Source organism: Crocuta crocuta, unplaced genomic scaffold, assembly GCF_008692635.1.
Source record: "Crocuta crocuta isolate KB4526 unplaced genomic scaffold, BGI_CrCroc_1.0 scaffold674, whole genome shotgun sequence".
Taxonomy (NCBI): Eukaryota; Metazoa; Chordata; class Mammalia; order Carnivora; family Hyaenidae; genus Crocuta; species Crocuta crocuta.
The window spans coordinates 761,051-787,442 of NW_027527972.1; the positions used below are offsets into that span (position 1 = coordinate 761,051).

General features: G+C 38.6%; 1 protein-coding gene across 5 annotated transcripts in view; it reads left to right on the plus strand.

Annotated features, from left to right (window-relative positions):
* The window catches only part of CFAP299 (cilia and flagella associated protein 299), a 500,083-nt gene that overhangs the window by 91,306 nt on the left and 382,385 nt on the right, over positions 1-26,392 (plus strand). The gene's annotated exons all lie outside the window — the stretch shown is intronic.

Consider the following 26,392-nt stretch of genomic DNA (forward strand, 5'->3'; position numbering starts at 1 on the left):
TGAAAACCCAAATCATTATTGGGGTATGTTGGAAAGCTGCTGTTTGGTAATTTCCCTAGTTAGGGGAAGGGAGTCAAAGAGGCTTCCATGTTGGTGGTATTTAAAAACATATTCTTTTGAGTTTTCACACTTCTGCAAAATTGAACGGGTGACAAATGTTTACCCACTGAATTCCTTCAGCTTGGATGAATTGTCAGAGGAGCAGGAACTATTCTTATTTTTAACACATTTTTGAGTACCTAGAGTGCTGTCAATACTTCATTTGTTATAAGTATATCAGTACGTGGTACGTTAACTTACTGAGATACTATTTGTTGGTCCTTGTATTTCCTCGCATCATTTATTTTCCTAGGGCTTCTGCTGGGAGTCCTCAAGGAGAGAGAGAGCTCTTCTTATTTTGAAAGTAAGGAAAGATGCAGAACAGAATTTATTCTCAATTTAGTAGGATAGAAGTTGTGAGATCTTTTGAGTAGGAAGGGATAAATCCCTACTTTGGAGTAGTGCTGGGCACAGGGGACCTAGAGGGCCTTGTCCCTCAGAGTGGAGAGTCCTACACTACAGATTTTATACCACAAGTGTGACACAGGAGCTGGCTACTGTTAGCTTCCTGTGCCCATGTGGCTGGAGACAACAAATGCCATTCTTTTGCGACTTCCAGGAGGCACTGGATTAAGTTTATATGTGAGAGTTTTAGGTAGGACCATCATACCTCTCCTTCTTGCTTTTGATTCCTAGGCCACTGCTCTCAAACCCAAGGTTATGTAGTTCTACTTTTTCTCCCGAGCCAATACTATTTGGCAATTCTTCTCTGTCCCATGGGTCATTTTCAGGTGTCTTTCATGGCCTCTTGTAACCACATTCTACCAAAACACTCATTTTTCATGGAATGCTTCATGCAACATCTTAGCCCTAACTGAAACTAGGCCCCCTGCTGAGGACATGATTTTTCTGGCAACCATCTACAACAGAGGCTACTTATACATCCCACGTTTCACGAGCTTTTAAGTCCCTGTTGACTTTCTGGGTCATTTCCTGCATCTTCCAGTAAAAATCCTCCTTCTACTTTGAGACTTATTCCTGACCTCCATTCATCCTTCTCTGGCACATTAATTCATCTCTGGTGTTTGTCAAGAACTTTGGCACTTGGGTCCCAATTTTACTTTTCATGCCAAGTGCTGTCATTTTTCATCATTACTTGCTGTGGTTCACACAGTTCTGAAAGTTCACAGTTGTTACAGTATCCTGCTAGTGGCTACATCCTGGATCCTCATTCCAAACATTCCTTTGTCTTTGGACTCCAAAATTCTACTGTCTTAACCTCTAGTTATAATCTCCAGTATTTTTTCAGTTTTCTCACCCCTACTTATCAATCTTAATCTTCAGTTCCTTAACTGCTTCAAGTCTCTTCTTCCTCTTCGGGCTTCATTTTCTGTTACTACTTTAATCTTCCTTAGCCTGTGTTCTCAACTTCTTAGTCTATCTCTATCTTTCCTTCTTTTCTTTTTCCTCTGTTCCTTTGTTCCTTCCTTCCTTCCCACTTTCCTTCCTCCATCTATCTATCTAATCTATCTATCTATCTATCTATCTATCTATCTATCTATCTATCTATCTATCCATTTATCTTAACTTCTTGAAATCACCCTGTGTCAGAAACTGGCTCACTGTTCACCAAAACCTGTGTTTTTTCTTCTTAGCACACAGGCTTACAGTTAGGTTTTGGAATGTATTTGAGGTCTGACCAATGGGCTGTGAATAGAAATGGTGTGTGCCACTTTAGGTCTGGTCTATATAAACCTCTGCTCTGACCTTCTCTCCCATTCCCATATGCTGGTTGATGACAACACCCAAGGTGTCTTGGGAGTTGCATGTTGAAGATTGGGTGATTCCTCACTAGCTTGACTCCCTAAATAAATTTCTGAATAAATCCCCACTCCTATTCCAAAGAATTTCAAATCAACGAGAAATAAACTTCTATTGTTTTAAATCATTGCAATTTCTAAGTTAATATGGTACAGCAGAATATTATCTGAGTGTTATCATAACCAAAGATAAATCTATATCTCTGCCTTTTCTCTTTCCATATTTGGTCTGCCACTGAGTGCCACTGGAGAAACTTACACCATCATGTGGATTTGTACCCAAATCTACCATCTTCCACTTTAGCTGGATTATTAGTTGTGCCTGGCAATCATGCTGTATATCATATTGCTTCTTTTTTTCATTTCCTTCAATAATTAAGTCTACTAAGAACATCCTCATTTGAGCGTATGATTTCATCCTGTGTCGTAGAATTAGGAAGACCTTGAAGTATGAACTTCTTCCAACTCCTGTCCCCTTCCCTCCATCCACAAACATGTCTGCATTCATCATGCTCACTTTACCTCATTTCTATGAAAGAACACATTCTCTTTCTCCCTGTGGCTAATGACACCATTTGGATCCTCATTTCATTTACCTTCATAGAACCTTTGGCCCATCAGGGATTCTCAAAAGGACAGCATTTGTGCTCATTTAACCCTTCCGTGGATCCCCAATATGAAGCACAGTGCATGACACACAGTGGGTATTCCAAACAAGGGTCTTGGATGAGAAGATAAATGCATTTCCTTTCTTATAATTTCAACATTTCCAACATCATCCTCTCTGCTGACACTTTTTCTCCTCAGTATATAGTCAATTCTGTTCTGTGAAGAACAAATCAAGTACATAAAACATCCTCAACCTTTAAGCTCCTCAAACTCCTGCTCCATTTCTCTTCTATTTATGAGTAACCTGAGAAGTTGTCTGTATGCACTCTTCTTCTCAACCTGCTCTCGCTAGACTTCAGTCCCAGTCACCCCACTGAGTTGTTTGTGCTAAGGTTGCAAAGACTTTGTAGTTCTTAAGTTAAAATGACCTCAGCACTCTTCAGGCCTTTAGTTTTCTTCATTTCCCTGCTGAATTTCACACTATTTTCACTCCCCCGTCCCCACCCCAACACAGTTGTTTGGCACATTGTTTTGGTTCTCTTTTTTTTTTTTTTAATTTTTTTTTTAATGTTTTATTTATTTCTAGGAGAGAGAGAGAGAGACAGCGTGAGCAGGGGAGGGTCAGAGAGAGAGGGAGTCACAGACTGAAACAGGCTCCAGGCTCTGAGCTGGCTGTCAGAACAGAGCCTGACGCGGGGCTCGAACCCACGAACCGCGAGATCATGACCTGAGCGAAAGTCGGACGCCCAACCGACTAAGCCACCCGGGCGCCCCTGTTTTGGTTCTCTTCTTACTTTACTGTAGTTCCCCTCCCACTATCAACTTATCAATTTTAAATGCTACTGGATAGTTATCTGCTCTCTTCCCTATAGACTCTAAGTGTTCTCATTCCATCCAGAGTTTCCCAATTTACCACAGCCCCCACGTCTGCCCAGTTTCAGATCTGTTTATTCAACCATTCATGAGATGTCTCTGAATGATCCATAGATGCTTCAAACTCAACATGTCCAAAGTGCACCCACCAGCCTAAAAACTTCCTCCTTTTCCGAACTTTTCCTTTTCAGTGGGAAACAAAATCATAATAACGGCATATACTAGAAATTTTAGTTTAGTTTCTTTCTTCCATATCCTACTTAAGTCTAGACTACTGGAGGATACAGTAATGAAGGCAGGAGACGGTAATTCCTGAGGACAACAGAATAGGACAAGGTGAATATCTGAACCACGTTGCAAGTAGAACAGGACCTACACATATCAGGTTATTTTCAAGTTGTAGATCTGAGGAAAGAAATCACTTGCTCTTCCCCAAACAGTGAGTGGGATAGGAACAGTCTTCAAAGTCTATCTTTTGGCAACACTGAGTTAGAATAAAAGGACTAAAAAATTTAAAAAAACAACCCTTTTTAACATAAGACTTATTAAAACTTGTATAAAACAGAGGAAAAGAAACCTCAGATGAAGCACTCAGAAGAAATGCAGAACTTTGAAAATCATCTATAGCAAATGGCTATTTTAAAACCACCGTGAGAGGGGCGCCTGGGTGGCTCAGTCGGTTAAGCGCCTGACTTCACCTCAGGTCATGATCTCATGGTTCATGGGTTCGAGCCCCGTGTTGGGCTCTGTTCTGACAGCCAGCTCAGAGCCTGGAGCCTGTTTCAGATTCTGTATCTCCCTCTCTCTCTGACCCTCCCCTGCTCATGCTGTCTCTCTCTTTCTCTCTCAGAAATAAATAAAAACATTAAAAAAAAAATAAAAACACCGTGAGAGGAATATATCCATCAAGAATGAATGCTATAAAGTTATATGAAGGAATAACATGAGATATAATCAGAGGAACCTTTCTGAAGAATTTCACAAACAAAAAGAAATGACCTTAGATGAAATATAGATATTTAGTTGAAATAATCCTAGGTCCTTCAAGTTTTTTCATATCTTAATACGTCTTAGTCTACCTAGGCTGCCATAAAAAACAAATACCACAGGCTAGGTAGTTTCAACATTAGAAATTTATTTTCCCCCAGTTCTAGAACCTAGAAATCCAGGAAGAAAGTACCATCTGGGTTGTTTCTGGTAAGGCCTCTCTGCCTGGCGTGTAGATGGCTGCCTTCTGACCGCGTCCTCACATGGCCTTCTCCCGGTGTGTGTGCAGAGAAAGAGAGAGAGAGACAGAGATCCACGTGGTATCCATTTCTCTTTTTAAAAGCATACTACTCCTCTCAGGTTAAGGCCCACCCTTATGACCTCATTTAATCTTTTGTTTGTTTGTTTATTTTTGAGAGAGAGAGAGAGACAGAGCCTGAGCAGGGAAGGGCAGAGAGAGGGGGAGACATAGAATCCAAAGCAGGCTCCAGGCTCTGAGCTGTCAGCACAGAGCCCGACACAGGACTCAAACTCACCAACCGTGAGATCGTGACCTGAGCTAAAGTTGCACGCACAACAAATTGAGCCACCCAGGTGCCCCATGACCTCATTTAATCTTAATTAAATCCTAAAGGCCGTATCTCCAAATGCAGTCACATTGGGCATTTGGGCTTCAACACATGAATTTTGAGAGGACACAGTTCAGTAAATAACATTATACTAAACAGAGTAGAGGTTCATTGAAGTGATGTTTTGGTTACTAGGTAGCATTATGACTCTATGTTTCTGCTCACATGCACATCCATTAAAGCTCTGCCGGTCAGACCTAGTCTTCATTCTCTACAAATGTCTGCAATATTACAGTTTTTAAAAAATGATTTTTAATTTATTTTTGACAGAGACAGATCATGAGCAGGAGAGAGGCAGAGAGAGAGAGGGAGCACAGAATCCAAAGCAGGCTCCAAGCTCTGAGCCTTCAGCACAGAGCCCAATGTGGGACACTTAACTTACTGAGCCACCCAGTCACTCCTGCAATATTTCATTTTTAAAGTTAAAACTGATTTTAAATTAGACATGCAAAAAAATATCTAATATCTAAATACTCCGAAGACCATGTTAGTTTTGGCCACTTTTGACTAAATAACAAGAAAACTAATTTTGACTTTAATTTGTAAACAACAAAAATAATACAAAACAAAACAAAATAAAATAAAATAGCACACGCCAGTCAAGAATTTCTATGCCAAGTTTAGGCCTGGAGCCAATGTTAAGACCAAATTATAACTCCCTAAAATGTGGGAGGTTGTGAGATCCTTAACATCACTGTGCTGCCAATCGCTTACTGTAATATTTACTTATGTTACTAGCACTTAAGCTAAAGGAAACTGAAGGCAGCTGCCTGCTTCAAGACACATAAAAATATGTGAATGTATTTTCTATGTATTTTACTCTTTTCAGCATTTACTGAGAAAATGGATGATTTTGACCTGGAAGTAAAAAAAGGTGACACTCATTGGCCACTCAGAACATTGCAGTGCTAAATGTTACACCCGTCGTGTGTAATGCAGATCCTTAAAAACAATGAGTGTCTTTCAATTTCCCAATATTTTAAAACTTTGCTCCCAACATTTCAGATGAGGTATATCGTCCAGGATTCCAAACTTCAAAGACTTAAAAAATAAACTGCAAACTAGCGAACTTTTCACTTGTGTTTTACTTCTGTTATTTTTCTAACCTTTCCTTTTAAATACACTTTTTATGCGTTTGCCATTTGCAGATAAAGTTAGTAATACTGAAATAATTCATTTTTAATAAATTCTAAATGTGCTAAGCTTTCTGTGAGTTGGACCAAATGACATAAAAACTGTAAACTCCAGAAATTTTATAGTTTCTTCCACCTAGTCATAATATTTTGACATCTTCTAGTGCTCTTCATATTAAAAAGGTACCTGGAATATTACTGATTAACAGAAAAATAAGAACTCTGTGAACTGCACGGAATGTGTCTATCTTTTATGTTTCCAGTTATTTAATTTTCTACTCTTGCAAGATCAAACAGACAAGTATTTTTTTCCTCTTCTATAACAAGGCTAATCCTTTTATTAAAATAGTTTTAAAATTTTGAATCATTTATAATTCCACTAAGAATTACTTTTTGTCACTAAGTTGTTTTCCAGTATTGATCAAATTTTATTTGCAGTCAATAGCAGAATAAAACTGATAATTTCTGATTGTGTGTGGAACCTCAGTCATCCAGATTATTTTGTTAAACTACTACCACTTATACACTGGACCTTATTTTCCAGCAGACACAATTCAAGAAAAGACAAAAATAGAATCTGGTGTCTCTGTCTTATCTGATATCCTTGTTTAGATAATTCAGGGGGAAATGCTGGAGATACAGATTAAGCTGACAGGTGACGAGGGTGATGGTGTTGAGAGGCAAAGTTGCCATGAAGAGAGAGACAGTAAGGGACAAAATTTGCTGCATTAGCAAAGAGGCAGTAGAGGGTAGCAGAAGGAAAAAGCCCCAAACGGGCCACAGACCCCAGGGAAGAGGGTAAGGGAATTAGTTTCTTCAACTTTCCATATCCCCTTCCACATCCCCTCCCATCTCTTCCACACTGTAAACAGTATTGCTATATTATGAGGAAATTTCAATAGATCCCCATCTTCCTTCCCCACTTCTTGGGAGAGTGAAAAGGGAAAGTAAGGGAAGAAATAGAATGATTCTCCTCCTCCTCCTCCATCATCATCATCATCATCATCATCATCATCATCATCATCATCATCCCTCAAACCACTGCACAGACAAATAAATCACAGCCTTCCCACACACATTTTGGAACTTTTCCTCAGTGTGTTAACCCTCCGTAGCCTGTGCTTCCCTTGAACATCCATGAGCAGGGCTTCTGAAACAGGCAGTCCCAAAGAAAACAAAAAAAAAAGGAATGCCTAATGAATACACATGTATTCATATGATTAACATTCACAACCCTGAGGATTGCAGCCAGGCAAGTCAGGCTGTATTTCACACACAGACGAATGTAAACTCTTTGATTCAGCAGCCACAGTTTCTGGGAAGAAACAGATCCTCTCAGAGGTCTAGAGGAGCGCTGAAAACTTCCAGATTTTGAGGACCCCAGCTGCAATTTTTTAAACTTAAAGGATGATACCTGAAAATCATTCAGAGTACCTCACTTAAAAATATGAGCTAATAATTGCACGGAACATAATCTACTTTTTATGTAATATCATCCCAGACCTGAATGGCATCTACATAAATGGAAAAAAAAAAGGGGGTCAAAGTGCAAATTAGAAACATTTTTGAGACAGAATCTTTCTAGAACCTTTTTGTGGAAAGGAATAACAAGTAGAAGTCATGGAAATCCCACCATAAATATTCAGTTACGGGCTTTTAAACCAAAGGAACCAAGTATTTAAAGGTTCTAAAACTTCTATGTGAATTGCTAATAAATGTCTGAAGAAAGGTAATTTGAAGATTTCTCTCAAAGTATTTTTTCAAAAATAGTCGTAACTATCTAAGGGGCACCTGGGTGGCTCAGTCAGTTGAGTATCTGGCTTTGGCTCGGGTCATGATCTCACAGTTCGTGGGTTTGAGCCCCGCGTTGGGCTCTGTGCTGACAGCTAGCTCAGAGCCAGATCCTGCTTCAAATTATGGTTCTCCCTCTCTCTCTGACCCTCCCCTGCCTAGGCTGTCTCTCTCTCTCAGAAATAAATAAATAAATAAAATACATTAAAAAATAAAATAGGTGCAAGGTACCTAGAATGAAATTGCAGATATTAAACTGGGGGCTCAGATTTGAGGTATGGTCCTTTTCTGGAGTGTTTACCAGCCCTGGAAATCTGGTACCTGATCATGAGGGCTTTCTGCTCCTGGAGCCATTGCTTTTTATACTAGTTCCTTGAAGCCAACTGCTTATCTTCCTCACCAGTCCGCCCCAAACCCTGGGAAGTCAGCTGAAGAGAGCATTATTTATCCCCCAGCTCCTGAATTCTGTTTTTGCTGATATGGCCCCCTGTAGCTGACAGCAAGTAATCGTTACCATCCCACCAAATGCTCTCTCATCCCAGGCTGCTGCAGTTTTGTATCACTCCAGCCCCTGAACTGCAGGGTATATGTACAATGACACCAGCCAGAGATGTCTGTAAATACCAAAAGAAGGAATAATTGTATGCTAGCCTTTCTAAACAAAGAAACTCGAAAGAATGTAATCCTATGCTTCTGTAAGTTACAGAGAAGAGATGGCTCTCCATTCGACCCAGGAGGACTTTAGCATCAACATTCTAGCTGAAAGCTGTGAAGAAGGCTGTAGAGTTATTGTCTTGAAACTGTGTTTGAAAAGCAAATCTCCAATTTTTCTCGTAGGTTGTATCTTTATTTGAGGTGGGTTTGGGTGTGCTGGAGCCAGTTTTTTACAAGCCGGCAAGTCGACAGGGTACTTCTCTTCCCAGATAGGCCATTTGTTGATAGCTTGAAATTGGTCAAGGTGGGAGTCTTTACACATTTACACCATGGATATGGGGAAATGAGAACGATCAGGGCCTCTCTCTCCTCCCTCTGCCACCCCAGCCAGGTTTGGGCATATTGACGGTAACTGAATAGAGTAGCTAAAGCCATTCTAAGTCAGTAGTTTGATGGTATCACTCAAGCACATCCTAAAATGCAAACTTTGCCTCTGTTTTTCTCCTTTTCTCTCTTCATTTTGCTCTAGGTTTCTTTCCTGGACTAACCCACCCTCCCCACCTCCAACTTGTCCCACTCTACCTTTATTGTAAACTCATCTGCCTCCTGATCTCTTCCCAGAAAGCTGTCCCCAGTTCCTTATTGAGTCTCAACCTGGCAAGCTTGTGAGTCCACAACTTCTCCTGTACCTGCATCCCTCTTGTTCAGCGTGCGGGAGAACATTTTTTTCACATGTGTCCTCCAACTCTGGAATATGTAACACAGACTAAATAATGCATATCTTTATACCAAGTGATATGATACAGATGTGATGGGAACCAACTTAACAGAAAGAGAAAGTGAGTACCACATAGGCATAATGTTACCTGTTTGGGTTTTCTTCCTCCCCCCCCCTTTTTTTTTTAGCTTTTGTATTTAATCCAGATTTTTCACTTATAAGATTGAAGAAGGGAAATGTGTGAACATTGTCGATGTCTTTAATAAAAGAAGGCAGTAAGAACCAAAGTGAGCATTGGTTCCTTTGTTAGCTTTAGAAAACTCATAGGTAAATGTGGTTTAGGAAGGGATAGTATTTCTAGATATCACCTGGAGCTCCCCCTCTATTATTCTTTACCTCAGTGACTGCACCAAATAAGTTGGATGGCTGAGAAAAAGCAACCAGCAAGTTCAGTGTGGTATAAATTGAAAAGGTTTAAAATTTTAGACTAATGGTTCTCTCAGATAGTCCCTGACCAGCGGCATCAGTATCCCACAGAGACTTGTTACAAATGCAGAGTCTGGGGCTACACTCAGATCTACTGAATCAGAAGTTCTGATTTAGGGAGGGGCCTTGTGATCTTTTTTTTTTCACAAGCACTCTTGATGACTCTGACGCCTGCTGACATTTTGAGAACTGTTCTGGGCCTTGGCCACAGAGGTAACTGCCAGTCCGGTGCTATCATTTTATCTGGAAAAGAACATGGGATTTGGATAATAAGTTGTGCATAAATATTTCTGAGGAAATGCATAATTAGTTACTATTTATGTGACCTAGGGCAAGCTACTGTTTTCTCATATGTACATTTTCTCTTCTGTTAAGTGAGAAATAGCATGTAATTATAAGTCCACAACTTTTAATAATAAGAGCATGTAGTGCAAAAGATAGTCTGTGGGAAGATGCATAATAACTATGCACTGTTTTACGTAAAACAATTGTAGTTATGTTGACAATAATGTTGGCAATACACAGAAGGACTCTGGTTTGTGATGTTAGGAAAAGACATCGTTTAATGCATTATCCACGAGTCTCCAACCAAATAGATTAGGAGAGATGTTTCCTTTTAAAAATTTAATGCCTGTAAAGATCTCTTATTATTCGTCAAGAGATAAATGCTCTTTCTCATTTTTGTCAATTGTATAATCTTTCATGTATTCATTTTTACTCTGCTAGGACTCTCAGGGACAAATTTTATATTTGGTCATATCAATTATGTTAGGCTTCTTGTATAATCTATTTACTTCCTTCTTTGCATGCTTCTTGTCATCTATTTTTAAAATTTACCTTATTTTCTATAAGTCCCTAATTATAAGCTTCCTCATGCCTTTTTTTTTTTTTTTTTTTTGGTCTTAGTGAAAAACGAAAGAGAGATAGAAGAAAGTCTAGGAGTATCATTTGGTTTAACAAAAGAACTTTGTTTAAGAACACTAGGAGTATCAGGAAAGTCTCCATACTGAACAGATGTCTCTGTGTTTTTTCTGTGGTCATGAACTCACTCAGGCTGGGCCTCTCTTTTGAAAAAATGCTTCTCCAGGACTACATAGTGAAAAGAGCACTAGACAGTGTTCAAGAAAACCAAGCACACATGTCTGCCACCTTGGATCTACCGTGTACTCAGTTCCCTCATTTCTTAAGTGGCTCATGAAGACCATGTAAGAAAACATATGTTAAAATGCATGTGACACAACAAAGCACTCTGCAAATGGAAGCTGAGGTACACAAAATTTTGGCCACGTGGATAGTATTTCTTAAATAAATAAGTAAATAGTGAATGAATAGAATCTCTTTCCCTCTCTTCCTAGTGTTGTACCTGAATATATTGGCTTCCAGAACAACGCTTAGGGTAGCGTTTTCATAAGTCAGCTTCATTTTGTCATTCACTACGTGGTGTTCATTTCATGTAGATATTACCTCAAATGGAAATGAGATCCTTTTAAATATTGTTTTCAAGTGTAATCATTATTGGATATATTATTACTGAATCGCCTGATGTCATTTAATGGCCCATACTTCTTTTTGTTTTCTTCAGCGTCAATTGGGGATATGACAGATCTTTCAATTTTATAAGAACACTGTGTGGACTTAAAATTTGTGTTGTTATTTTGTGAATCAGGAACGTTAGTGTGGCATGTTATTAATGAGGCTCTAGAGTGCATTGGGACAGTTTTTATCAAAGTGCCACCTTTCATCCAGCAGAACATTGCCTCAGGAGAAATGTTTAAAACTGAGAAGATAGGGGGTGCCTGAGAAGATAGGGGGCACCCAGGTGGCTCAGTTGCTTGCGTGACTGACTTTGGCTCAGGTCATGATCTCATGGTTTGTGAGTTTGGGCCCCACATCCGGCTCTATGCTGACAGCTCAGAGCCAGGAGCCTGCTTTGGATTCTGTTGTCTCCCTCTCTCTCTCTGCCCTTCCCCCACTCATGCTCTGTCTCCCTCTCTCTCTCTCTCAAAAATAAATAAAAATTAAAAAAAACATTTAAAACTGAGAAGAAAGGGTTAGGGGAAATACTATATTTTAGTAGAGAAATGAATTACAAATATATTTATTTGCATTTTTTAGTCATTTCATACAATCAGTTTGGAAACTATGTCAAATGAAGTGAAATTCTAAATGAAATAATCTGATACTAATAACAAAAAGGTAATAGTGATAGTAATAGTTATTTCACACGATTAACAGGTACTGTGCTAAGTGCTTTCTGTGTATTCGCTCATTTAATCCTGACTGTCTGCCTTTAAAACCTATGTTCATAGCTGTTGGCTACCCCAAAGGTTATTGTACACTATTTTAACTCGATTTTTAATAACAACAGAAAACTAAACCAACCTCTTCCCCCTCCAGAAAAACAAAAACAAATCCCAAAACAGCAAGTACAAAAACCCTAAAAATGAAAACAAATGTCCCCCAAACCCAAACGTATTGATAAGTGTCATTATTACTATTGATAAACTTATTGGTAATGTATGGCGTATTCATACTATATCTTTAAGAAGTACCGCTATGCCGTTTAACAGACTCTGGCAGGAAAAATCCTCACGAGGCATTAATTCCATGCGACCGTAAAAAGAATCCTTGCAAAATGCCAGCAAATGAGGTGGTAATAACTTCAGACTACTGAGCAAGGAGATGCTCGGGAGGGGAAGGAAAATATCGGCTTTCCGATCTCTTAATTTTTCGATATAAAACAATGCGAGGAGGTTCCGGCGTGCTCCACGACCCATTTCAGTTGAGGATGCATTAACACGTGAAGTAGGAGGGATCCATTTGACAAAAACGATCTATTTTCAAAATGTAGCGTTCAGGCTCCGCAGCGTGACTGCCAGTGTTTCCTTAGCCGCTGGACGCGAGAGCCCGCGCGCGCCTTCCCACACACCTGTGTTTACACTGAGGCCTTGGCAGCGCATGACCCCGCAGCCGGCCCTCACTCACAGCTTTCGGGTTGCTTTCAGCCGCGGCAAGCCGCCCCTGCACTTTCACTAGCGAGCACTGTTAGAGTGTTGACTTAGGAGTGCGAAGCTTGGAATTTACTATAAATCAGTTTGTTGAATCTCACTCATTTTAGAACGTTAGACAGACATTCTCTTAATCCTAAACTGGAATCGATTATGTCTTGTAAATACCGTTGAACTTTAAAAAGGGGGTGGAGTGGGGGGTGGGGGGGTGTTGTTTTCATGTAACTTGCTGCTTTTATATGGACTTAAGATCTTTTCCCCCATTTGCATCTTGGAAAACAGGAATCATGGACTGAAAATAAGTTACTTAGTAAAGCAGATAGCAAGCCAGAAGGGGGGGAGGGATGATGGTTTTTCTTCCCNTGCAGTGATAAAGTTTTTGGATGCTGCCTTTTTCATGAAAAATTTGATGCAAATTTAATCTGTTCCTCAGAGTGTATGCCATTGCTGTCAGAACCTGATGAATAAATAGTGGAATGCATTCACCTCTTGATTTCTTAGGAAATAACGGGTACTGTGGATATTTTCATGTACAGTTAATGTGACTCAGTGATTAATTGGTACTCAATTCACTGATTCATGAAAAAATGACTGTGCTTTTCAACAGATACTATTACTGAGGAAGAACATCAGCTCTGGCCCTAAAGGAGCTTAAAATTGATTAGGGGTTAGAGATATGAAAATCAATCTCTATAATATGAAATAAATGTGAGAAGGGAAAGTTCAGGGTACCCTGGAAATCCACAGGAGGGACCCCTAATCCAGGGGCTGTAGGGCCAGGAAAGCTTGCACAGAGGGGGAGATTGGTCAAGCTGAGACCTGGTAGGTGAGCCAGGGCCAGCCAGGTAAGGATCAGGGTAAAAGAATATACTAGGCAGAAGGTAGAGCATATGTGGATTTCCCAAACCAAAAACCTATTTTTCATAAAACAAACTGAGTAAGATGAGGCTGAGGACCAGGATCATTAATCCTTCCAAGTGGCTCTAAATTTTAATTTAAAATTTTATAGTTTTGTTATGTTTAAATGGTCCCATACTTTAAAAAAAAAAATTCCAGGGGCACCTGGGTGACTCAGTCAGTTAAATGTCCAACTTAGGTTCCGGTCATGATCTCACAGTTTTTAAGTTTGAGCCCCATGTTGGGCTCTGTGCTGGACAGCTCAGAGCCTGGAGCCTGCTTAGGATTCTGTGTGTGTCTCTCTGTCTGCCCCTCCCCCGCTCAAGCTCTCTCTCTCTCTCTGTCTTTCAAAAACAAATGTTAATAAAATAAATATGGTTTTATATTATATAATGGGACACAGAAGACGGGTCAAGTTAGAAATATTTTGCAGTATGCAGAGAAGAATGAAATTGCGTTGTGTAATTGAGTAGAAGTTGAGATTTAGTATTTAAAGCAACAAAAAGAAATGAAAATGCAGACCATATTTATAAATTGACCATTTATTTATCTATTTCCTCAACAACATTATCTGTTGATGGAACCGTTACCCTAGATTTTGGGATACAGGGATGGAAAAGATAGACACAGTGCCCGTGTTCATGGGGTTTATATTCTAGTGAGGAAGACGGGTAACAAGTGAGTAAAGAAATCAACTTTGGAAATGTATTTTCAAGTAGTGATTGATACTATGAAGACAGTGAGGCAAAATGAGGTGATGGTGTTGACTTGAGGGAGGGTGCAGTTTATTTTACTTCGTGTGCTCAGGGAAAGCCAATCAGAGGCTTGAAATTTGGACAGAGTTGAGCCCTGCAAGATCCCGGAGGGTCCAGGCAGAAGAGACCGTAGCTGGGAGGGGGCTAGGGTGGCATGATGGGGACTGGTGAGAGGGCCTGGAGGGCTGGAGCAGAGGGCCACAGGGTGCCTAAGACGAGAGGAAACTCTACACATACTAGGTGCCTATGTGCTCCAGGATTTGGAGGCCATGTGATGACTTTGCAAAGTACTTAACTTAGAGCCCAAACAGGGTAGTATTTGTGAACACATTTCCATCTCACAAAACCACTGACATAATGTTTTTAAATGTTTGTTTATTTTTGAGAGAGACAGAGACAGAGTATGAATGGGGGAGGGGCAGAGAGAGAGAGGGAGACACAGAATTTGAAGCAGGCTCCAGACTCGGAGCTGCCAGCACAGAGTCCGATGTGGGACTCGAACTCAGGGACCGTGAGATCATGACCTGAGCTGATAGTTAACCAACTGAGCCACCCAGACACTCCAAGACCACTGACTGTTGTGTGGAGGGCACTTTGTAGGGAGAAACAGAAGCAAGCAGTTAGTAGGTAGTGCAGTACCCCAGGCAAGAAATGACAAGGAGGTAGTGGAGTGTGACAGGATCAGGGATTATTGTTTTGGAAATAGAGTGGCAGGTTATAGTGATGGATTCGATATGCAGGGTGAATGAAAGGAGAATCAGCTGAAACGCCCCAGTTTGTTTTTGACCTGAGCACCTGGGTAAATTGTGGTGCCATTTGCTGAGATGGGGAGATGAGGAAAGCTGAGAAAGGTAGTTGTTCTGGGGGCATGCAGTGAATGAGTATCTTTTGTACGTGTTAAAATTGAGACACCTTCTGTAGTCCAAGTGAAGATGTTTGGTGAAGACGAAGTTTTGAACTCAAGACAAAGTCAGGACTAGAGTTGTACATTTAGAAATAGATAAGCCTTGGGACGCCTGGGTGGCTCAGTTGGTTAAGTGTCCAACTTCAGCTCAGGTCATGATCTCACGGTTCATGGGTTCGAACCCCGCATCAGTGGGTTCGAGCCCTGCGTTGGGCTCTGTGCTGACAGCTCAGAGCATGGAGCCTGTCTTCGGATTCTGTATCTCCCTCTCTCTGACCCTCCCCTGCCTGTACTGTCTCTCTCTGACTCTCAAGAATAAATAGAAAACATAAAAAATAAAATAAAAGAAATAGATAAGCCTCAACAATGAATATTTGGCATTTAAAGTGAGAGGACTATTTGGGAAGCTTCTGGGATAGAGATGGAAGGAGGACCAAGTCCAGAGTGCTAGATCACTCCCAAATTTAGGGTCCAGCAGAGGGTGCTGATCTAGCCAAGAGCCTGAGAAGGAGGGCCAGTCCCGCAGGGTGGAAACCAAATGAGTGTGATCCTCTAGAGGTTAGTAAGGAAAGAGTGTGCTGTGTCAGAAGTTCCTGGTGAGACCAAGTGGTCTGTGCTTTTAATGGATGAAGTATATAAAATGAGACCCACATACTGGTCTAATAAGCTGTCTCTCCTCCAAACTCTAAAGCATCAATGGCAGGAGTAACAAAGGAATTCTTGTATTCTCCAAGCTCCTGGAAAGATCCCTTTCCTCTTCCCTCTCCTGTTTAACGTTTATGACTTCACCACCTTACACACTCTGCCTTGACAGCCTTGGGATAAAAACTTCTTTACTTCCAACTTGGGTCCAGTGATTAGTGCCTGCAGATTAATTGACAGTAGATTAAGAGAAAAGACAAGGTTTATTTATGTGTTCACAGGTATAGGGATACACGTCAGTGAGGAGTAACTCAATAGCCACAGATAAAAGATTTACATACCCAATTTCACAAAGGGAAAATTGGTTTAGAGCTTCCATGTGAATGTGTGGGAATTTCTGCTGGACTTTTGTTGCTAATGAGAATGGGCAGTCTGTCTTCTTAGCAGCAGAAATCACAGAAAACTCCATTGGAGGCATGTTAAAGATAGTTCTGTTTTGGAGAGGCTGTACTTTAATTGTGTAAATGAATTTCAGATAATATTTCTTTCTACATCTTCATTGGTTCAAATGTTTTCATTTTAAAATCATCTATACACCAACTCTGGGGGTCCAAATAGTCCCCCACAATAACACCAAGATTAATCTCATTATGTTCTGTTTCACTGTGTCAGTTAGATAGAAACTCAGGATTTCCAGGATGGCTTATTCCCTGGAATATCATTCCCTTTGTGCATCCTCTTTTCTAATTCTCTTTCTGGTCTCTTTCCAAGTTCTGGGTCCCATGTACTGTGTTCTCTGGAGCTCTTTTCTGATCTCTCCCTTCACTGCCAGCTGGCTTTTTATCAAGAACATTATCTCCCCACTCAACCCTCTAGAGTGGTAGTGAGTTTTACACCTTTATACCCCTGGGACTACTGTTTCCAGATACTTTTCCTCTGTCTCTTTTAACCTCCTAACTTTGAAGGTCATGTGTTCAGACTATACCATCTACCACCATGCTTCTTGATATTACCTTCTTGATGTCAGTCTCTTCCTATTTTTGAAAGTTAAACTGAGGCATATTAAAATTTTCAAGTTTTTGAGGCACCTGGATGTCTCAGTGGGTTAAGTATCTGACATCAGCTCAGATCATGATCTCACAGTTTGTGAATTTGAGCCCCGTGTCGGGCTCTGTGCTGACAGCTCAGAGTCTGGACCTTGCTTCGCATCTGCTTCGGATCTCCCTTCTTCCCCTCCCCTGCTCTTGCTCTGTCTCTCTCTCTCTCAAAAATAAATAAACATGACAAAAATTTCAAGTGTTTGCGTGAAGATCAATTTTAATTGGGCAGCGCCAAATTGGAAGTGATTAGAAGTGCTCCATCAACAGGAGTTTGGAGACAGACTCTTCTGTAGAGAAAAGGCAGAAGCAAAGAAGGAATATATTGACTGACTGTAGCTTAAAACCCACCTGGCAGTTTGTGATTGGTTGTCCCTAGGTTTTGTAATCCCTAGATTTGCTTACTTGTGTAGGCCTTCATGGCATTAGACTCATCTCAGTCTGATGGCCTGTTAATTTAAATCCCAAAGCCTATTCTAACCCTTGGGAATTCAGTAGGCATGGAGATAAACCTTCCAGTTTGTCTACTCAGATCCCAGCCCTCTTCTTGTTACCAAACTCAAACTTGTCCGTGCACCCGATACTCAGTAAGCCAATGTCTGAAGCACCAGTTTTGAAGCAAAGAAAGTTTTATACCAAGAAGTCCAACCTGAAGGCAGGTGATTGTTCTCAAAGCTGCCTTGCCCTGTTGAGCCTAGGTATAGTCTATATGTGATTGGAGAAGGAGGTAAATCCATGAAAGGAGGGTGAGGAGTTTCTTGAAACTCTATGGAAGGGAAGCCTGAAACAATTTGAAGGTCTGCATTCTTCCAGACAGTGAGGCACTAATCTGGGGCCTGCTAAATCAGATAGTTTTCAAGCAAGGTGTAGAGTGAAAGGGGCAAAGTTAACGGTTAATCATGTACAGGGCTTTAGAGGTGCCTAAAACCTAACTGAGTAAGGAACAGAACAGAACGTAGAGCTTAGTTAATAATATAGCTAATGGAACCTTAGTGCTGCTTTTACTTTCAAAATAGATCCAGGAAACAAGTGTGTGGCCCTCACTCTTTTCCAACGAGCTTGTCCACCAACCAACAGTATGCACCTCGTTCCATCCTCATACCCTGGATCTTACATTACTAATGTCTGCAAACCCTCCAGAATCTCAACTTCAAGCAGCCCACTTTCCCAGCACTGCTACTGAGCTTTCCACAGCTCTTAGTTCTCTAGATTTATTCTCTGATTCCCATGAGCCTAATAGCCCACTGTTCCTATCACTTTTTAAAATTATCCCTTTGGTCTCCATTCTCCCATTTCCCTCTCTAGTTTAGATTCCATGGTCCATCATTATAATCACTCCTTTGCAAATACTATCAACTCACTTGCTTTTATTTTTTGCTTTAGATAATGTTGCCTGCTGAAACCCCAACTCTGGTTAAATCCAACCCTTCTCTTCCTCCACCCCTCGCTTGCAGACTGGAGCATGGCTGGAGAAAAACCAGCAAAAGTGTCTGGCCTCATTTTGAACTAGACTTTGCAGACCCTTAGTGCTTCAGAAACCCTGTACATTTCTCTAGTGCATTTATTTACTCTCCTACTTTTCTAAATTAGTGGACTTCAAACATATCATTCATTTGCCTCCTCGAAGAATTTTGAAAAAAACTATATACCTCTCCATATATTTTTAAAATTTATGTCTAATATTTTTACCCTAATTTAAATTATTATAAAGGATGTCACACCTGGTATACATGTGTCACCTTTAAAAATCTATCCAATGGAAACTAAATACTGTAGCAGGTGATATCCACTGTTTTCCATTAAAAAACCCAGATAGGACGTTCTATAATAATTGAAAATTTTTATCGATCATTTTTCTTCTTGACTCTATTTTAAGTCCACTTACCCTACAGAATTCTATTTTATTCTAATGGTTTTGTTTGTTTGATTGGCAGCCTTTCCTTTATTACTCTCTCATATTTATTTGGAATAAAAACTCATGTAAATCAAAGTTTAAAAATTCTTTATTTCTGTGAGCATAATCCTCTAACAAATAATGAATTATTATCAGTACAAATATTTTTAGTAAGCATTTATCAAAAATTTGTTTCATATTTTGAAAACTAATAGCCTAAAAAACCTCTGGAAATTCAGTGTCTAAAAAAAAAAACTGTCTTAATTTTTAAGTTCTGATAAATATGTGGACCTAATGAAACCAGTTTGCCTTTTAAATACAATAGTTAGGTATGAGTTGATTCTATTTCCTTATATGTTCCTTAGATTTTGGCTTAACCCTTTGTATGTATATATGTATGTATGTATATATGTATGTATGTATGTATGTATTTATGAAGTTTAAAATACTTTGCTTAGAAAGACACTGCTGTAGTGGAGTGTCCTGGCAAAAGTACAAAACAAAACAAAAACAAACCAAAAAACACAAAACCAGAAACAAAAAACCCCAAAAGAAAACCAAACATAGTTTTTGATGGGAGCGGGGAAATTGTTGATACAGTGACTTTACATAAAATTTTCGAAGAATTCCCCTTTTGTTACAAGAGAGTGTACAGCAGTAATATCAGACAAGTCTTGATGATTAAAGTGGCTGCTGATTCATGAAGTATGCTTCATTAATGAGAGTAATATGCCTAGTGTTGACTATCATAATTCAAAACGATTATAGATGCTTTTGAAAAGGTTGGATTCCAGAAGCATGATTAGATGAGTATAAATGGTGATTTATAAAGGAAAACCCAATAGTGGGGCTTCAGTCTATTTATTTCAATCTACCAAATTGAAAACTAAGGGAAAATATAATGGTCTCATAATGCCAAGCACAGTACCTTAGTGAATATTTATTGCATTAAATTGGATTATATAAAAGTTGAAGTTAATGTTAACGGTTTATCAATAGCCTCTGTTAAAGGTGGGGGAGAAAGAATGAGACATAGAGAGCTTAAAGTAAAAAATATAGATTTGAAAATTTTGAAAACAAATTATTAAAGAATTAGAAATGAAGTATATAGGAAAACCTTAGAGGTATCTTTATCATCTCAAGGTACGTACTTTCTGCTTGAGTTAATATCTTTTATGGGATATAAGGATTCCATAGTCAAATAAATTTGGGAAATGCTGAATTAAAGAAAATTAAACTGATTTCTTTATTGCAAGATTTCTCAGACCATTTAATATGCTAATGTGCATAAGAGAAGCAGATAAAATACTTTCATATTCTGTGGGAAAACACCAAATTCAGTGTTCAGTAAATATTTGTGTTATTAATGGATTTTTTCAACTTTCAGGTAAGATTAGGACATGTTTCTGGTCAAAAGCACAAACATTCGCCACAGACTGATAAAAAGTAATGAATTATTTGTTTTAAAAATTGGTCCATTTTGAATAATACATAACATTGTAAGCTAATCCATTAAGTAAATTTGAACTAGATATTTTAATGGTAAGTAATCATGTAGAACTTGCTGCAACATAATAGAGAGCTATATCACTTCAGTCCAATAAACTTGTTTAGTTCAGTAAAGTTAGACTACATCTTGAAAAATCTTTATATTGGTACTAATGGAATTAAGTGGACACCTGGAACATTAACACATTTTGGGAAGCCTTACGAGAACCAAGTGACAAAAGACTAGCAGCCCATTGCCATAAAGCTAAAACATATGTTCTGGTTTATGCTGGCCAAGTATCTGCTAATGGCTGGTTCCAATTTTTTAGGTGGGGGGCGGGTGGTCATACCCAGCTGTAGTATTTTAATGTGGATCTGGACAATACCTAGTTGATCTTTTCTTTATGTACTAGGACATTGTCCTTAAAAAAATTAATGTAAACCTTTTAACAACATTCTTTCTACAAAAATTATCCCTATGCTTTCTTATGGACTATATAGTACTCCAAGGATAAAGGCGTTTAGGTAGATAATGAAGATGTTGCTGGTTGCTGTTTATTGGATTGATTGTTTTAAAAAATTACAATCCAAAGATACCATATTCCTACAGAAAAACTTGTGAAATTCGGGTATTGGGTTTATTCTTATTATTTATAGCTCAACTCAGCCTACAAAGAGTGTAATATCAAGTACATTTGTCCATGAAGTATTTTTTAAAGTTACTCTATATTAATTTAGTTCATAATTCTTCTAAATAAATAAGTGCTCTTGTTAAAGATCAACTGATGGCCACAAATGTGTTCATTTTCTCTGGAAAAGCATCAAAATGCCCAAGAGATATATTTAGACTATTGGTCCTTTTAAGCCACATAAGCAGAAATGATGTGTTCTAAGATAATGACATTGTCATGTATGGCATCTGGGATAGCACAGTCATAGATACTTCTAATAAGAGGCAACACTTTGTGGAAAAGGTTAATATCAGTAGAGGCAACCAACAATGTTCTGAGGATTTTAGGTTTGACTTGTAAAGACAAATAGTCCAAACACAGATGTCAGTACTTCATTGAACTGAGGATGCTCTGGTGAAGTTCATGGCTGATTGTTTCTGGAAAATCTCTATATGCCACAAAAACAAAGTAATGTGCTAAAATAAAATTATAAATTACTACCAGTTAAACCCCAGAACTCATAGCAAAAACATAATTTAATACCTATCTGTCTATCTATCTATATTACATANCGACGTAAGGCTTGACCTCACGAACCAGGATATCACGACCTGGGCAAAAGTCGGATACTTACCTGACTAAGCCACCTAGGTGCCCCAGGGCTGTTGAATTTTTAATTAACAGAGTTTAAACTCACTGCAGATATTGTGCTCAGTTTAAGGCATTTTTAATTTTTTTAAATGTTTTATTTATTTTTGAGAGAAAGAGAGAGAGATAGTATCAGCAGGAAAGAGTCAGAGAGAGAGGGAGACACAGAATCCGAAGCAGGCTCCAGACTCTGAGCTAGCTGTCAGCACAGAGCCCGATGCAGGGCTCGAACCCACGAACCGTGAGATCATGACCTGAGCTGAAGTCGGATGCTTACCCGACTGAGCCACCCAGGTAAGTTTAAGGCATTTTTAAAGAACTCTGCTGAAAGAGCAAATTCATCTATTTTGCTGCCTTTTCAAAGTACACAGGAATCATTTTGTGAATATGAATTTTTTTTGAGAGAATTATAATTACTGACTGTAGCCACTCAATGCGTATAAACATTTAAAACTGGAAGGAAACTTGGAGACCTAGTCTTTAATTCCTTATTTTACAGATTGTGGAAACCAGGCATGACCCTAAAGCTTAAAAGTGACTTCTTTAAAAACTACATGCTAATTAGTGACAGAGCTGTGGCTAAAATGCAGGTGTTCCTTCTTCCAAACCTGAAAATAGAAAATATATTTGAATGATTATATAGTTATTGTTACCAGTTCTTATATGATGATAATGCTGTTACCATGTGTCCCTCCACCCCCCACACACTTATTCTCTTCATCTGTTTCCAGTATAATCCTGGTTTATATTTAGGATCTGATATATGGCTAATACTCAATATCAAGCATTTGATTTAGAGATCCCATGCCAAGAAGTGAAAAGATAGAATATTTATGTTTGAAAATTATTTGAAAATATGGGAACACACATGTTCTGAGTGATTATATGAGAGAGGACTTGTCTAAAGCTGGACAGCAATAAAAGATGTAGAAGAGTCAGAGAATCTTGTAAAATGGCTCTGTAACTGCACAGGTGGCAACTATCTGGGAATATAGAATTTAAGGAAAGATTTTATGATGCTTAAAATTCTTTCACCAGAAATGTATACTAGATCAATAAATAAGTACATATTAAACTCTGTAATACCAGAACTGTTACTGCCTTTTCTCTGACCATGAACAGATAACAGCAAATGAGAGGGATTTCAGAGTAAAATCCCATGGTCTGCCACTTTTTTCTAGATGATATTTCTATCATCTGTCTAATAATACCTATACAATGTTCTTTTGGGAAAGATTAAAATACCATTCAAGATTTTAATACTCCTAAGAAATCTCTTATTAAGTCATCCAAGAAATGAAAACGTTGTAGCACAGAAAGTTAATAAAATATCTTGGTTGCAGGCTATAGTTACATGTGCATTTTAGCAGTTGTTCAAGGTAGTCAAACAAGGAACAAAGCCATGGACAATAATGAAGGAAAACAGTCTTAACCCTGTGCAGAAGTTTGAAGATATAGCAAATAGTATATAACTTTCAATAGTGTAATAATATTAACTAGTGTTTTCTTTGAAGGACTTCTAAATTGAGCATTGTGTCCACTCTTTTACCTAACTTTCTTTTATTTCCACAATAATCAGTTGAGGTATTTTTATTTCCCTTTCTTAGGTGAGGAAAGCATTGCCTAGATAATTTAAAAAATATGCCTAATCAAATAGCCATTAAGCGCCGAAGCTGAAATTTGAATCAGGTTTCTCTGTGAACACTGGCTCTCGGTGAATGATAATATCACTTGACTTTTATGTTATAAGTATTTTTCCTAGTGCATATGTAAAATCCAAAGCAGGAGCTTCAAAGATGTCTATGTCCTAATCCCTGGAACCTGTAAATATGTTACCTATATGACAAAGGGGAAATGAAGATGTAGACGGAAGTAAGATTGCTAATCGCTGACATTAAAGTAGGGAGATTATCCTGGATTATCCCTGAGGTTTCTTGGAAAATGCAAGAGAGGCAGAAGATGAGATCCTGGTGATGCTGTGTGTGAAGGATTCAACTTACCCTTTTGAGCTTTGAAGATTGAAGGAAACCACAAGGCTAGGAATATGAATGACATAGAATGAGCAAAGGCAAGGAAATGAATTCTCTCCTAGACCCTAATTTACAGAGATGTAAGATGATAAATTTGTTATTTTACATTACATGTTTCTGGTAATTTGTTGTAACAGTAATAGTGAACTAATAGAACAGGTGTGATTTTAGCATTCTCTTTCTTTCCAACTATGTTTTAGGTGAGTTACATTGATGATTTCTTATTCTTCATTCTCATCATTGGATTATGGGTAAAAATAGTAAGAAAATCTTTTCATCATTCTTAATTTTGTCTTCATTATATACAAAGTTTCTCCATAATCTTTTATATGTCTTTAAGCAAGATAAGTGGATAAAAGTGTAGGTTATAACTAGATGAAATATCGGATCAGTTTTTAAAAATATGAAAGAAAACAAAAAATCTTTAGGAGTCATTTGTAATAGTAAGATCTAAAGAGTATACATCAAATGTTGACCATATTTAAAAAGTAGTGTTCTTAAAACTTTCCCCCTTCTTTGCTCCTTTTGTCCCAAACATATACTTTTGTGATCAAAGACCCTTGTTATTGTTGTTGTTATTATTGAAATAAATTTTGAATCTCTTGTGAAAACATTTTCTTTTATACTTAAATAGGTCACTTGAAGTTCAAATTGCTGTTTTGTTTCAGTACCATTTTTAATATCTGTTTTTTAGGCAGTAGTACCGAAAATGTTAGTTTTTTTGTTAATTTTTCTAATTTCTGTTTACTTTTCGAGAGAGAGAGAGAGAGAGAAAGAATGAGAGCAGGGGCAGGGTAGAGAGAGAGGGAGAGACAGAATCCAAAGTAGGTTCCCAGCTCTGAGCTGTCAGCACAGAGCTTGACGTGGAACATGAGCTCATGAACTGTGAGATCATGACCCAAGCCAACAACAGACACCTAACTGATGGAGCCACCCAGGTGCACCTAAAGCATTAGTTTTTGTAACAGTCTCAAAAGCTTTTTTTAAAGGAACAAATTCTTTATGCTAAACATAAACATTCAAATATAAAAGTATTAAAAGAGTATAGTGATTTTTTTTTTTATTGAAGTGTTGTTGACACACAATGTTGCATTAGTTTCTGAAGTGCAACATAGTGATTTGACAAGTCTGTGTGTATGGTATGTTCACCACAAGTAAACTACCATCTGTCACCATAGAACATTATTACAGTATCATTGACAATATTTCCTAGGCCATTCCTTTTATTCCTGATTTACTCATTCTGTAGCGAGAAACGTATATCTCCCACTCCACTTCACCAACTTTGCCCATCCAACCACCCCGTTCTCTCTTGCAGACATCAGTTTGTTGTCAGTATTTATGAGTCTGTTTTTGCTTTTTGTTTGTATGTTTATTCATTTGTTTCATTTTTTAGATTCTATATATAAGTGAAATCGTATGGTATTTGTCTTTTTCTGTCTGATATGTTTCACTGAGCATAGTACACACTAGCTCTATCCATGTTGTCACAAGTTGTAAAATCTCATCCTTTTTTAAGGCTAAGTAATATTCTATTATATATTCACGCACATACACAAGCCCATCATCTCTATCCATTCATTCATTGATGAACAGTTGGGCTGCTTGCATATCTTGGCTGTTATAAATAATGCTGCAGTAAACATAGAGGTGCTACATATATATTTTCAAATTGATGTTTTATTTTCTTTGGATAAATACCCATAATGGAATTATAGGATCATATGGTATCTCTATAAAATAGTATAGTGATTTTTAAAATAATAAATGACTTGCTTTCAACTTATGTTTATCTTTCTTTTCAATAAAGTGTTAGTGAAATGGAGATTCTTTTTTTAATTTATTTTTTTTGTAAATAGTTTATTGTCAAGTTGGTTTCCATACAACATCCAGTGCTCATCCCCACAAGTGCCCTCCTCCATGCCCGTCACCCCCCTGCCCTGTCTCACACCCCCATAAGCCTTCAGTTTGTTTTCAGTATTCAAGAGTCTCTCATGGCTTGCCTCCTTCCCTCTCCCCAACTATTTTTCCCCTTCTTGTCCCCCATGGTCCTCCATTAAGTTCCCTCTAATCCACCTATACGTGCAAACATATGGTATATGTCCTTCTCTGCCTGACTTATTTCACTCAGCATAACACCCTCAAGTTCCATCCATGTTGCTACAAATGGCCAGATTTCATTCTTTCTCATTGCCATGTAGAATTCCATGGTATAGATAAACCACATCTTCTTGACCCATTCATCAGTTCATGGACACTTAGGCTCTTTCCATGTTTTTGCTATTGTTGAGAGTGCTGCTATGAACATTGGGGGGCATGGGCCCCTATGCATCAGCACTCCTGTATCCTGTGGGCAAGTTCCTAGCAGTGCTGTTGCTGGGTCTTAGTGTAGTTCTATTGTTAATTTTTTGAGGAACCTCGACAGTATTTCCCAGAGAGGCTCTACCAGTTTGAATTCACACCAACAGTGCAAAAGGGTTCCCATTTCTCCACATCCTCACCAGCATCTGTAGTCTCCTGATTTGTTCATTTTAGCCACTCTGACCTTCATGAGGTGGTATCTCAGTGTGGCTTATGATTTGTATATCCCTGATGATAAGTGATGTTGAGCATCATTTC